Source organism: Macrobrachium rosenbergii, chromosome 2 (genome assembly GCF_040412425.1).
Source record: "Macrobrachium rosenbergii isolate ZJJX-2024 chromosome 2, ASM4041242v1, whole genome shotgun sequence".
Taxonomy (NCBI): Eukaryota; Metazoa; Arthropoda; class Malacostraca; order Decapoda; family Palaemonidae; genus Macrobrachium; species Macrobrachium rosenbergii.
In genome coordinates this window covers 87,602,390-87,615,853 of record NC_089742.1, presented here as the reverse complement: position 1 = coordinate 87,615,853, position 13,464 = coordinate 87,602,390, and positions in this window count along the sequence as shown.

The window sequence follows — 13,464 nt, the reverse complement described above, 5'->3', positions numbered from 1 at the left end:
TACTATCCGTTTTTTTTTTTTCATTCGGCTTGTCATTAATTACTTTTATCGTCTAAATAGCTCTTTATTTCTAACAAAATTCAAGTTTAATTAATGATGAAAACCGAGGAAGTATAACACTTTTATATATTCGTATGATTCATTAAACTGCCCTTCTTGAACATGATTCTGATTTGTAAATAAACAATTCATTCATACGGCCTAGAGCTGCTTATTTAAGAGCAGTCTATCGTTCCTCTCTTTTAGCAATGAATGTCAAGGAAAAGCTATCAAATTTCGAGAAATTTAAGAATATGCATTCAAACCAGTGACAGTAGGGACATAACTGAAGTAAGGACGAATGTAACAACAAAAGAACAGGGACAAGGAATGGCTGGAAGAGTATGCAAATTTTTAATGCCTTTTCCCCTTATCCTTATCAAGGTACAAGATGGGTCTACCCATAGATATAGAGGGGAGAATTGGACAGACAAGATAGAGACTTTTTCATTAGTGAAAATCTTTATAACTGTTTTAAACAACCTCAAGTAAACGTGTGTTAGTATTAGTCAACTTCAGTTAAGTACACGCCTGCATTTCGAGCTAATAAAATAAAATAATGAATGTTGTAATAAGCTCTTTATTAAAGCCTATTTGACATTAAATTCATGTGGCCTAATAAATTAGCATGTAGGGTTACTTTCAGTCCATATTACCACGGTTAAGAGTGACAATTTTCCTACTACTAGTACTAGTTCTACAATGTACATAGTATCATGAGGCCTAGCCCAGGGCCTGCTGCAGTTGTACCGTACGTGTTAATAAAGTATTATAATTTTATTTACAAATCATCAGTAAGTTCTCAAACCTCCTTGTATGCAGTGGACTCGGTTGAATTTGATCTGCCATGACACTTGAAGGTAGTAGGCTATTCTTCAATTTTACCATTATCATTTTTGCCCTATACTTCAAAGTTATAATACAGCATTATAGCTTTACTGACTAGCTAGACTACAAATAAACTTTTTCTATATAATCGTAATTCTTAAAACAATAGTGTGTATAAAAGTATTTTTTCCAAGAAAGAAAAATAAAATCAAATCATTCTGAAAAGGCTTGTTATGAATAGAGGGGCTCAAGTAAAATATTTATTGAAAAATAAAAGAAAGTTAATACAGAATCTAATAGAAAGGCACATAAATATTGTAGAGAAATATGGCAAAATATTCATTTAATAATAATTACTGTGCTGCAGTCTGCAGACAAAGTCAAAAGCATACTGACCTGTAATTCAACATATTTATTTAAATTGTAGATTTTACTGTAAGTTAGGCTAGCCTGTAAGAATAACTTAGGCTTTCATTGCTAGCCAAGACTTGAGCTGTATTTCATAGTCTGTGAGGGTTAATATCATTTTTTCTAAGTAACGTCATCAGTAATAAGTAAGTATGTGAAATTTGAGCCTTGTTGGATAAGGCATTCTAATACACAAATTGGCACAGCTGGAGAACCTTCCCGCCCTCCTCGAACGACTGTAAAGAGTGAGAGAAGGCTCAAATGACCGGCTCTCCATCTTATGGTACACCAAGTAAGGTAGGATAATTAATTGAATTCTGTAGATGTGTCCGCCGAGGTTTAATTGTAAGTTATTTCAAAACCGGTAGTAAATATTTATAGAGAATTTCTTTGCTATCTGTGATATTATTTAACTAAGAGAATTCCATTGTAATCGTGCATCCATTAGTGATGAGTACTACTATAGTATGTAAATAGTTGCAAATAAATTAGTTTTTAAGTCAACATTTTAAAACTGTGGTCTCATTGGGTGTCCCTAGTTTGTAGACGTCCTCATTATCCATTGCAATCCTTTAGCTAACAACATCAGCAAAGAAACAGTGCGTTGTGGATGAAAATTCACAACATTTTTGGTCCTTCGAACTAGATTGCAAGGACAAGGGCGATCTTAAACGGTGGTGCTAGTGAAACTATGGTATTTTAATGTGTTAGGCTGGGGCGTTCGCAACCGCCCGATAGAATCCCCGATGTTGAAGGGCCTGAGATCGAGTTAATTAGAGAACCCGGTGGACTCGTGAGTCATTTTGAGTCCGATAGCCTACCCTTTTGGAGACTTAGACATAATTTAGTGTTTCTGTACATAGGCGGTAATGATTTAACAAATGATCCAGTGCTTGATATTTGAGAACGTTATCGCGTCTTGGTAGAGCGCTTAAGACAAATTGCAGTTACTGTTGCCCTATGCAACGCAGAAATTAGAACATACGATGAAATGAACCATTTCAACATTGCTCCTGAGCAGTACGATGTTGATGTGAAAAACGGACGTTGTAAAGATCCGCAACCCCAGAGTACCCATGTAAAGATTGGCTATCCTCAGAATGAACTTGTTAACATCAGCCACCCCCCAGTACTGAACACGGCGAAGGGACATTCCATTTGGCCGACAACAAACAGATGCACCGCCAGTATCAGAATGAGCTTGTTAACATCAGCCACCCCAAATATTAGCTTGTTAAGATAAACAACCCTCAGGTACTCTGGGGTTGCTGTTCTTTACAACGTCCTGAAAAACTTTAATGCTCGTTTGAGAAGGTATTGTGCTAGACGTAGGAGATATCAGGTTAGGCATTTACCGATGAGTGCATGGGTGTACCGACAAAACCGGGCCGCCGATAATGTTCATTTCATCCGTAGTGTAAGAAGTGCGCTTGCCAATCGCTTTGCGTAACTCGTGCATAATGAACAAGCCCGTCAAACAGTAGAGTAAAAAGCTGAAATCCTACTCTTGGTCCGTCGTTTTGTTTTGTTTGAAAATACAGTTTTATTGCAATATACATTTCTATTCTTCCTATACAGATTAAAGTAGTCACACCCTGCTCTTTACACATTGGTAACATAATTCGATCACCCTTCTTCCACCAAAATGATGAACCACACAGAACCGAAGTTCTTTACTGCTGTAACTAACCTGCTACGAGACACTTTAGACCAAGTACACCGAGACCTCGTCGAGTCTCACAGCCTGTCTCTTTATGAAGAAACGCTTAATAGAGTAAAGGCGGATGAGAAAGTACTTAAAGATGCGTACGTGTAGTCATTAGTAACTACTGACCCCGAAGTTGAAAGCGAAGTTAAGAAAGTCTTAGACTGCGTTCGGATGACTATAACCCTGATCATTGACAGCCTAAGTTTCTTATCGAACTCTGTTCGACCGAAGAAAGAATTGCCATGACTTAAGGAGTTTCCCTTGTCCACCTTCAGTGGGGAGAGAAGCGAGTATAGCAATTTCATAGAATTGTTTGATGTGCTAGTTCACGATCGACTTGATCTAGACGATGTGACTAGATTTACTTATCTAACTGGATCGTTGAAAGGAGAGCCCCTCAGACTGATTAGCAGCCTGAGTATAACTGCGCATAACTATCCCATGGCAAGAAAGCTATTGGAAAAGAGCTATGGTGACATGCACCAAGCGTTGGTCGTGTTGCACCGTAAGTTAGCCGATTTACCCGTGCCTAAGTGTAATCATCCGAAAATGCAACCGGCCACGGGTCTTCTTTCCCAAGGTGACTATAAATAAGTTTCGGGAAGGGCAGTAATGCCTACAATTATCAGTCTAAAAGTCAAGTACAACTTTATTTTTATAATAAAAAATAATTCATATAAAGAAATCTATGTTCTATCTGTGTTTTCATCATTCAAAATAAAAATATATGCATGAATAAGTTCAATAACTTTAACAATATCAAACCCTAGCTTGATGTGCGTACGTGCCTCTGTGTATAAAAATCCTACTTGTCCTTTGGGTTCGTTATTCCTGGCGTTCATTCACTGGATTCTTCATTGCATGAAGAATTCGAATTATTATATACAATGGGGCTGTCTTCGTCAACTTATTCTTCCCTTGTGTATTCGAGAACGTGCGTTTAAATCAAATGAGCAGTCTTCAGGTTTAATTGCCTTTCAAAGTCATTAATGCTCGACATGATGGGCTGCTTCAGGAGTAAGCATAATGTTTCAAAACTTTTACGTTAAAGGTAATACAAGACAAGAAATCCTCTGCTGAATATCGACCCTTGAGGCACATAGCCTAAGTGGCAATATCCTTGAACACAGCTTGTGCAAGTTAAGTCTAAAACAGAGTTTAATTTTGAAAGGAAGTCAAACTGACAGGACGATAATTAAGGATAGGAAAAAAATGTCAGTTTCCTTACAGATCAAAGAAAGCAAACAACATAGGTATGAAGGACCCATGAAGAAAAGGAAAATTGTTCTGGTAACACCATTTGGTGACACTGTGCAGCGGAGACCGTTTCCCCTTTAAACTAAAACGACATACTGGCAGCCCCCAGTCTTATGAAAAAGATACTTTCATTTCAAGAGTGAATATATATACAGTAATTTCATATACATAAGAAGTATATATCTTTTTTTCAGCTATAATTTTATCATTAGCGTTAGAATTTTGTTTTTGGTTTTCATATCTTTAAAACATATTGATAATATATTAGATATCTACATGAATCCAGTTAGAAATTATATTGTACAGCCATGCTCAGAAGTGATACATGTCTGCACAGGATTTTGTTCAAAATTCACTAACTGGCAACTAACGTGCTACATATTTTTCTCATTTGAATCTGAAAACACATTTATTTGATAAAATAAGGCCAAAGTATGTTTCATAAAAGTAAAATCTATTATATATATTCAAAACTACAAGAAAATATTGTGTAGTCAAATTTCGGAGAAACAGTGACAAATGTATTTGTAAGGGCGACAAATCGCGCCTCTCCTTCCTTGTGTTTTTCCTTTCAGATGTACATTAAACACAGCATGTATTTTACCTGTCTTTATTTCAGATTCTTTATGTACCTCATCTTATGTATCATTGGACGGCCTGTCCGCCAATATGTATGTAAGAGCCCAACGCTGTCTCTTCCAAACACGTGTGTGTTCGTCAATCGTCATCTATCGGAGTGGACAGGACAAAGCAAGCGTCTCGTTTTCTTTCTCTACAGGAATGCGATTTCAACTATACAATATTTCCGTCTGTTTCTCCATAACCATTGTTGTCTCGATTTATGTACAATGCACTACTTGCATTGCCATGCAAGCATTCTAATCATGTACTCATAATGTTCCACCGAATCTTCCGTATCAAACTGTATGTGTGTGTCTGTTTGTGAAGACGCCAAATGTCTCTCTATTTCACATATATTATGCTACTGCATTGTATTCATTAATCTGTCTTGAATCTCAAGCAATTGACCATATGTAGAATTTCCTGGCCTTTCCACTGATGTATGTTTCATCACTGTATGTTATTCATGTCTTTTGATATCGCCATCTGTTTGTCTGCCGACAAACACAGATGTCTGAACCTTTTATCTCTGTTTTACCTGTCTGTGTGTAGATGCTACATTACCGCTCGCACGTGTCAATAACATCTTCGAAGATTCTGTACATTTATCTCAGTAAGGAACTACCAATAAACCAGTAAACACCCAGCCAGTATGTCACTCAATCCCCAGTCCTTACACTGGTGACCCTGGAGTGACCCAAAGGACCCGGCTGACCCAAGATGATGACCCAAGCGCCGACAGACCATTCGCCGCCTTGCTGCTTCCCGCCATTCCTGAGTTCTCAGTAGAAGTCCGACCCTCTGAGATGACCCACCCCACCACCGGAGCCCTGGATGCCTCCTCCAGGAAAGTGAAGCCGACCCCGCACTTGTACTGGACGAGCTGACCAACGAAGGATCAGCCACGTCATCCTTCAGCCTGCTACCGCCCTTCTCGAGCTGGCTACCAAGGATCAGCCGCCGTCATCCTTCAGCCCTCGAGCCGGCCACCGAAGGATCATCTGACATCACCCTTCAACCTTCCTCCTCGAGCTCCTGCTGGCCAGCGCTGCCCTTCAGCCTCCTACCCGGCCCTAGCCCAAGCCCTTCGAGCCAACTACAATTGTCAACAAGACAATTTCCGCATCGCTGCCTCGCTTTGGGGGGAAACATTATAAGAGCCCGTCGCCCCGACGCCGTCTCTTCCAAACAATCAGACGTTACCCACGTCTTGGGGGAGAGTATTTGTAAGAGCCCGACGCTGTCTCTTCCAAACACGTGTGTGTTCGTGTGTTTGTCAATCGTCATCTATTGGAGTGGACAGGACAAAGCAAGCATCTCGTTTTCTTTCTCTACAGGAACGCAATTTCAACCATACAATATTTCCGTCTGTTTCTCCCTAACCATTGTTGTCTCGATTTATGTACAATCACCACTACTTGCATTGCCATGCAAGCATTCTAATTATGTACTTATAATGTTCCACCGAATCTTCTGTATCAAACTGTATGTGTGTTTCTGTTTGTGAAGACGCCAAACGTCTCTCTATTTCACATAGGCCTATATAATGCTACTGCATTGTATTCATTAATCTGTCTTGAATCTCAAGCAATTGGCCATATGTAGAATTTCCTGGCCTTTCCACTGATGTATATTTCATCACTGTATGTTAATCATGTCTTTTGATATCGCCATCTGTTTGTCTGCCTGTGTAGACGCTACATTACCGCTCGCACGTGTCAATAACATCTTCGAAGATTCTGTACATTTATCTCAGTAAGGAACTACCAGTAAACTCCCAGCCAGTATGTCACTCAATCCCCAGTCCTTACATGTATATCTACCTTTTATATGCCATGTAACAAATATTGTACGTATTTTTATGCTTGCCAGAAAACACAAATTCTGTATGAACGCAGCTGGGGGCCTCGGGTCACCCGCTACCATTCCTTCCGCTTTTTGTCTTATTAGCAACTGTCAAGAATAAAAAAGAATCAGTCTTTCACTCCTGACATTTCTTGAACCTCACACTGGAAAAAAATTACTGTAGCTAAAATGTATCCACTGATATTAATGGGTAGACAGGGCCTGTGTGGCATGACCACTCAAGTGGCGGCAACATGAACCACCTGGAACATAGGTCTAGAATGAATAGCGATAATGAAATCATCTTGAAAATATTTAATCTATAGTTATCATAGGAATATTTGGATTGTCATAAAAATAATGTTGTTTATGTTATATTTCTTAACCACTTCAAAAACAGTGGTTTATTAGGAAATATTCGCCTATGCTGTTACACTCTTGTTAATTTCTGGCCAGAAAGCATATGAAATTATCTATGCATTCTTGTACTTCAAGTTAGCTTATGAGTGAATCAGTTATACGCCAAAAGCAAACAGAACTTTCAAGAAAATAACATTCTTCATCAATTAAAAAAAAGCGTTACATGATCCTTTGTGTTATTAGTAATAAATATTTAGACTAATAACTATCCTCTCGATATAATTTAATGAATCATCATCTTTTATTCTTCAAAGAAGAGTTAATCCTTTAGTAAACAAGATTACATCTGAGAAATCTTAGATTGTTTTCGTTGCCTTATAAATCTTTCTGCAGCATACAGGTAGATTGAACGTAGCCTAAAACCTCAAAATTCAAAGAAAACTTTTTGTAGGCTAATTGCTATTCCTATTTTGAAAATTTTGATATAACCATTAAGCTTATTAGGTCTACTGTTAGCCTATATGTCATGGAGGTAGTTACAAAGACCACTTCCATTAGCAAGTTAAGTGAAAACCTTATCACTCCTTACTTTGAGCTAAAGAATTAAAAAAAAAAAATAATTCATGTCACATAGATTACGAATTATACTAGTGCACAAAAGAAATCATATTCATATACCCATAAGGAAATCAGTGTTAGTTGTGACATCGCAAACTTATTGACACATATGATGTTGAAAAAAAGTTTAACATTACTTGGCAACCGTTACACTGAGTCTGAGATTTTGGACAATACAAAAAGAATAATGTCGTTTCAGATTTGAGCATGACTGTACCTCTTATTAGGAATAAATGATAAAATATTTGTTGATCGAAGCAGTTCTACAGTTTACATGCTGTTTAATTCAGAGTAACGAAGAGTATATATACTTGAGCTAATGTGGCAATTAGATGATTACGTAAAGCTTAAAGACAGGCTTCAGGGAATTTCCATAACAGTATGATATTTCCATGCATCTAGTCATCTTCCATTTTTTCTTTTCGTTTTCCTGTCATCTTCCAGCACTCTTCTCCTTCACCAGCTGTAACTTCCATCTTCCCTTACCATGCTGGCCTTTAGTCATCTTTACTTAGTATCTATTTACCCACTTCCTCTAACCTCGTCATTTTCCTTTTTTTGTCTGTCTATTGATCACCCGCCCCATCACATACCTCGATGAAGAAGCAACTCATAAGCAAGAGGATGAATAAATACAGGAAACAAAATCTAATTGCGTCAGTCAGCTGAAGATCGGCGCTCTTTAGTCCGAATATTAAGACAACTCACTATCACAATCATTATTTTGTCTACTTGAATAAGTTATACTTACAGTTCAGCCTTTGTCATTGCTCTTTGGAAAAGGGTTGCTTCTTCCACGTCCCCAAGATACTCCAAAGACTGATCAAGTGAGGTGCTAAACTTTTTCTACTTGAGTCTTACCACGCAGTGTTTAGGCTAAAGGAAAGAGTTGTTATTATGTATAATTCCAGATGGCCATGGAAATTCATTCTAAGATATGCCACTTCCCAAGCAAAGCAAGCATCAGCATAGTAGAATGCCCATATATAGGAAAAGAAGAGATAGAAAAACATATCGTATAAATAAAATAAAAAAAATAGGTGAAGCGACTCGTAAGTATAGCCTACATGTAAAAAGATAACACTCGTTTTTGTCTTAAATACATTACATTGGAGTGGTGAATTCATACATTTTTCTCAGTGTTTGTTATCGCTTTATTTTCTGTATTTAAACTCTAATATTCTTACAGCGAGATAAAACAATGCCAGAAAAGATCACTTGGAGAGCACACGTTTTGTATATACGAGTAATAGCACTTACTGACTCATCGGCAAAAACGTTCGCATGGACCATAAAAAAAAAAAACATAATGTGACTTCCAGCGACATGAATATATATTTCGAGATGTGCACAGCCGAAAAAGGCATGGGCAAACGATTGGCACCTTTTCTTATTTCTCAGTAGGCCTAAATGTTCCTCGTGAATAAAGAGCTCGCATTATCAGCAGTAGCCTATAATGAATGCTAAGGGACTTGACTGATCTTAAAACATATTCAAGTGCTTGTTGGAGAGATTTAACAGAAGGTATGAAAACAGACATGTTGCAGTATGAGACGTCATTCTTTCATTTATGTTTTGGATTTTCTTTTGACTGATGCAGTACGTGATACGAGAACGGTGCAACTAAAGCGCTTAACGAGATGCATAATCGGAAACTAAACATTTGCTATCAAGATATGTCCCAACTCAGATTTAATGATATGAACTCTCTTTTCATGGCCTATAAACCATTGATAAACAGAGCGTTTTCAAAACATCAGTTCAATAATAGATAGTTCGTTGTCTTCACCTAACAGGAGAAACCCCAGTCTATTCAGAGGGAGGGTTAGTCATGAGAGATATACTTGATGGATGTAAGAAAATAAAAGTTCACCACTGTCGACATACTCATCGGAGCCTATATATACTCGTTTACTCATCAGATGCTCATTCAAAATTGTGACACAACCGAATATTTCCTTTGATTGAGTCTGATGATATAATAATGGGTTTCTGTAAAGGTGTAAGGGCGACAAATCGCGTCTCTTTCCTTGTGTTTCTCCTTTTCAGATGTACATTAATCACGTCATGTATTTTACCTGTCTTTATTACAGATTCTTTGTGTATCTCATCTTATGCATCATTGTACAGCCTTTCTGCCGATATGTATATCTTACCTTTTATATGTCAATGTAACAAATGTTGTACGTATTTTCATGCTTGCTAGAAAACACAAATCGTGTATGGACGGCGCAGGGAGTCTTGGGTCGCCGCTACCTTTCCATCCGCTTTTTGTCTTATAAACACCTGTCGAGAATAATAAGGAATCAGTCTTTCACTTCTTACTTTTCTTGAAGTCTCACACTGGTGACCCCAGGTCAGGGACAGGTAGTGTGGTTTTGTCCCAGCCATTAACGGACTAACTACAGCCGCACCCTACCATCAGAGAGCCTTTAGCGGACTAACTACGGAATAAAGTTTAGGCCTCTGACAGCACCCTACCTGACAGAAACCGTGCCATTAACGGACTAAATAAGGTGTACCCAAAAGGGCACATTTTGGCACTTCGTTCGACCTCTCGAACAAATCAGCACCATTAACGGACTCAATACGGCGCATTTTCCCGCGTTTTGGTGCGTGAGCAGTTAAGATGTCAGACGCAGAACCTCAATGCGAACCCGCAAGCATCGTCTGCACGCCGTTCTCACCAACAAAGCCAGACAGTCAAACTTCCCCCGTTCTCGCGCCAAAACACGGCATCATGGTTCTGGCGCGCAAACACGCATTTTCGCATGGCGCACATCTCAGATGATGCTACAAAATCAGACAGTCATGACAGCGCTCCCAGAAGAAGTATTCAATAGAATCTCCCCCTGGCTAGATGTGCAACCAGACAAAGTCACATACACAGACTTAAAAGACAAACTGCTGAATTCCTACTCCATGCCCATGTCCGAGAGAGCGCAGCGCGCATTCGACCTGTTATCCCAACCCCTCGGAGATTCATCACCCAGGGAAGCCTGGGACCAGCTGTGGGGGTTAGTAACACTCCCAGGTCGCGACGAGAACAGGAGGAAGAAAACAATTGACCTGACAAAAGCAATCTTCCTTCGGCGCCTTCCGCAGGAAGTTCGACGCCAGATAAGGGATGCAGAGAACCTGGACATGGATGCCTAGTCGACGACGCCCAGAAATTATACGAGGCCACCAAGGCCTCGACACATGCCCTGCCCTCACGGCCGCCACCCTGCGAGCCTGCAACTTGTCGGAGGAAGACGGCGATGACAACGGAGACATCAACGCCGTTTCTAAGAAGAGACCGCCATTCAGAGAGCACAGGGCATAACCAAACCCGGCGTGGTGTTTCTACCATAGAAAGTTTAGGACCAATGCCAGAACCTGCAGGCCTCCATTTTCTTTCACAAAAAACGACAAAGGCAGCCACAAATAATAGCTGTAGCCGCAAAACCCAACTCCCTCTGCCCAGCAGGGTTTTTCATCACAGACGAGATCTCCAAATACCGCCTGCTGGTTGATACGGGGGCAATGCAGTCGGTTTTTCCGCCATCCAGGGAAGGTTTAGAAAAAGTACCTGACTCACTATCCTCCCTCATAGCAACAAACGGAACTCCCATCTGCACTTATGGCAAAATGACCTGAGCTATCTCAATCCTGGGGGGCAGATACCACTGGCCTTTTGTCGTAGCAGATGTTAAATTCCCTCTGCTGTGCGCGGATTCCCTACGGCACCACGGACTCCTAGTCAACATCACCAGACAACGCCTCCTCGACACAGGGACGTGCCATTCCCATCAGCTCTCCACCAGACCCGGGATGCCCTCCATATGCTCCGCAGTCCCCAACAGCTACACATCCCTGCTACAGGAATTCCCAGACGTGTTCAAACCAGAACTACGCCAGTCACCTGGGGCTTCGGCAAAGCATGGTATCTTCCACCATATCACCACGACGGGCCCACCAACCCATGCCAAGTTCCGACATCTGTCCCCCTAGAAGTTACAAGATGCCAAACGGGCCTTTGCGGAAATGGAACGCATGGGCATTCATAAAAAGAGCCCGTGGGCATCCCCTCTCCACATAGTAAAGAAATCCAATGGTTCGTGGAGGCCCTGCGGGGACTATCGGCGCCTGAATTTGGTAACAACACCAGATCACTACCCGCTCCCTAACATGCAAGCCCTGATAGGCCCCCCTCCACGGAGCCAAAATTTTCTCCAAGATGGATCTACTGAAGTCGTACTTCCAAGTCCCTGTGCATCCCGACGATGTCCCAAAGACCGCCATCCTCACGCCCTTCAGGAGCTACACATTTTCCTATTCCACTTTCGGTCTCAGGAATGCAGGCGCCACATTCCAGTGCCTGATGGACACCATCTTGGGAAATCTTCCCTCCTGCATCTGCTACATCGACGACATCCTCATTTTTTCCAGGTCCCCAGAGGAACACCATCGCCACATCTGCGCCATCGTGAAACACCTGCAAGACAGCGGCTTAGTTGTTGGGTTCAACAAGTGCATCTTCGGGAAAGAAAAAGTAGCCTTCGTGGGCCACGAGATTTCCCCAGCAGGAGTGCACCCCACTGCCTCTAAAGTAAAAGCTATAGAAAATTTCCCGGAACCCCAAACCATCAAGGCCCTTCAGGAGTTCCTTGGGATGATAAATTACTACTGGCGCTTCATCCCAGACGCTGCCTACATCCTGTACCCCCTGACGTCAATCCTGAGGGGGAAACTGAAAACACTAACGTGGGAAGCTCCGCAGCAGCAGGCATTCATCCAGACGAAAAGAGCCCTCTTCAGTGCCACCACCTTAACTCACCACAACCCTGCCGCTGCCCTCAGGTTAAGAACGGATGCCAGCAACATCACCTGCTGTGCAGTACTAGAGCAACTGGTGAACAGCACGCCCCAGCCCTTCGCCAGCCGAGATTCGCTACAGCGCCTTCGGCAGAGAGCTGCTGGCTATCTACCAGGCCGTGAGGCTCTTCAATTACCTGCTAGAGGAAACTGAATTCACAATCCTAACAGACCACAAACCCTTGGTTCACGCATTTGCAAAACAGGGGGACGCCTGGTCTGCAAGGCAACAGCGGCACCTAACTGCCATCTCAGAGTTTGGTTGCACCATCAACTACGTCCCTGGCAAGAAAAACCCAGTGGCTGATGCTCTATCAAGAATAGAGATCAATTCCCTTCACCTCGGCATCGACTACAAAGACCTCGCGAGGGAACAAGCAGCTGATATGGAGACGGCTGACTACAGGACAGCAGTAATGGCTCTCAAATGGGAAGATGTGCCCTTAGCAAACTCAGACACAACTCTCCTCTGTGACACCAGCACAGGCCGGCCATGCCCCCTGGTGCCCGCATCGAGGAGGAAACAAGTGATTGACATCGTCCATGGCCTCTCCCATCCATCGGGCACACAATGGCATGCCTCCTGACTGACAAGTTCGTCTGGCACGGCATCAACAAGGACGCCCACCAGTGGGCAAGGAGCTACATCCCATGCCAGATGAGTAAAACATCCCAGCACACTGAATCCGGGATCGGCGATTTTCCTCAGCCTCGTCGGTGATTCGGCCACATCCACATCGACGTTGTCAGGCCCCTTCCGCAGTCAGGGGGAGCCGGATACCTCCTGATGATCATAGACCGCTCCACCCGCTGGCCCAAAGCAACCCCTATGGATAAGGCATCAACAACATCATGCGCAGAGGCCCTCCTCTCCAGTTGGATAAGCCGCTTCGGAGTGCCAGACAGCATGACTACAGATGGGG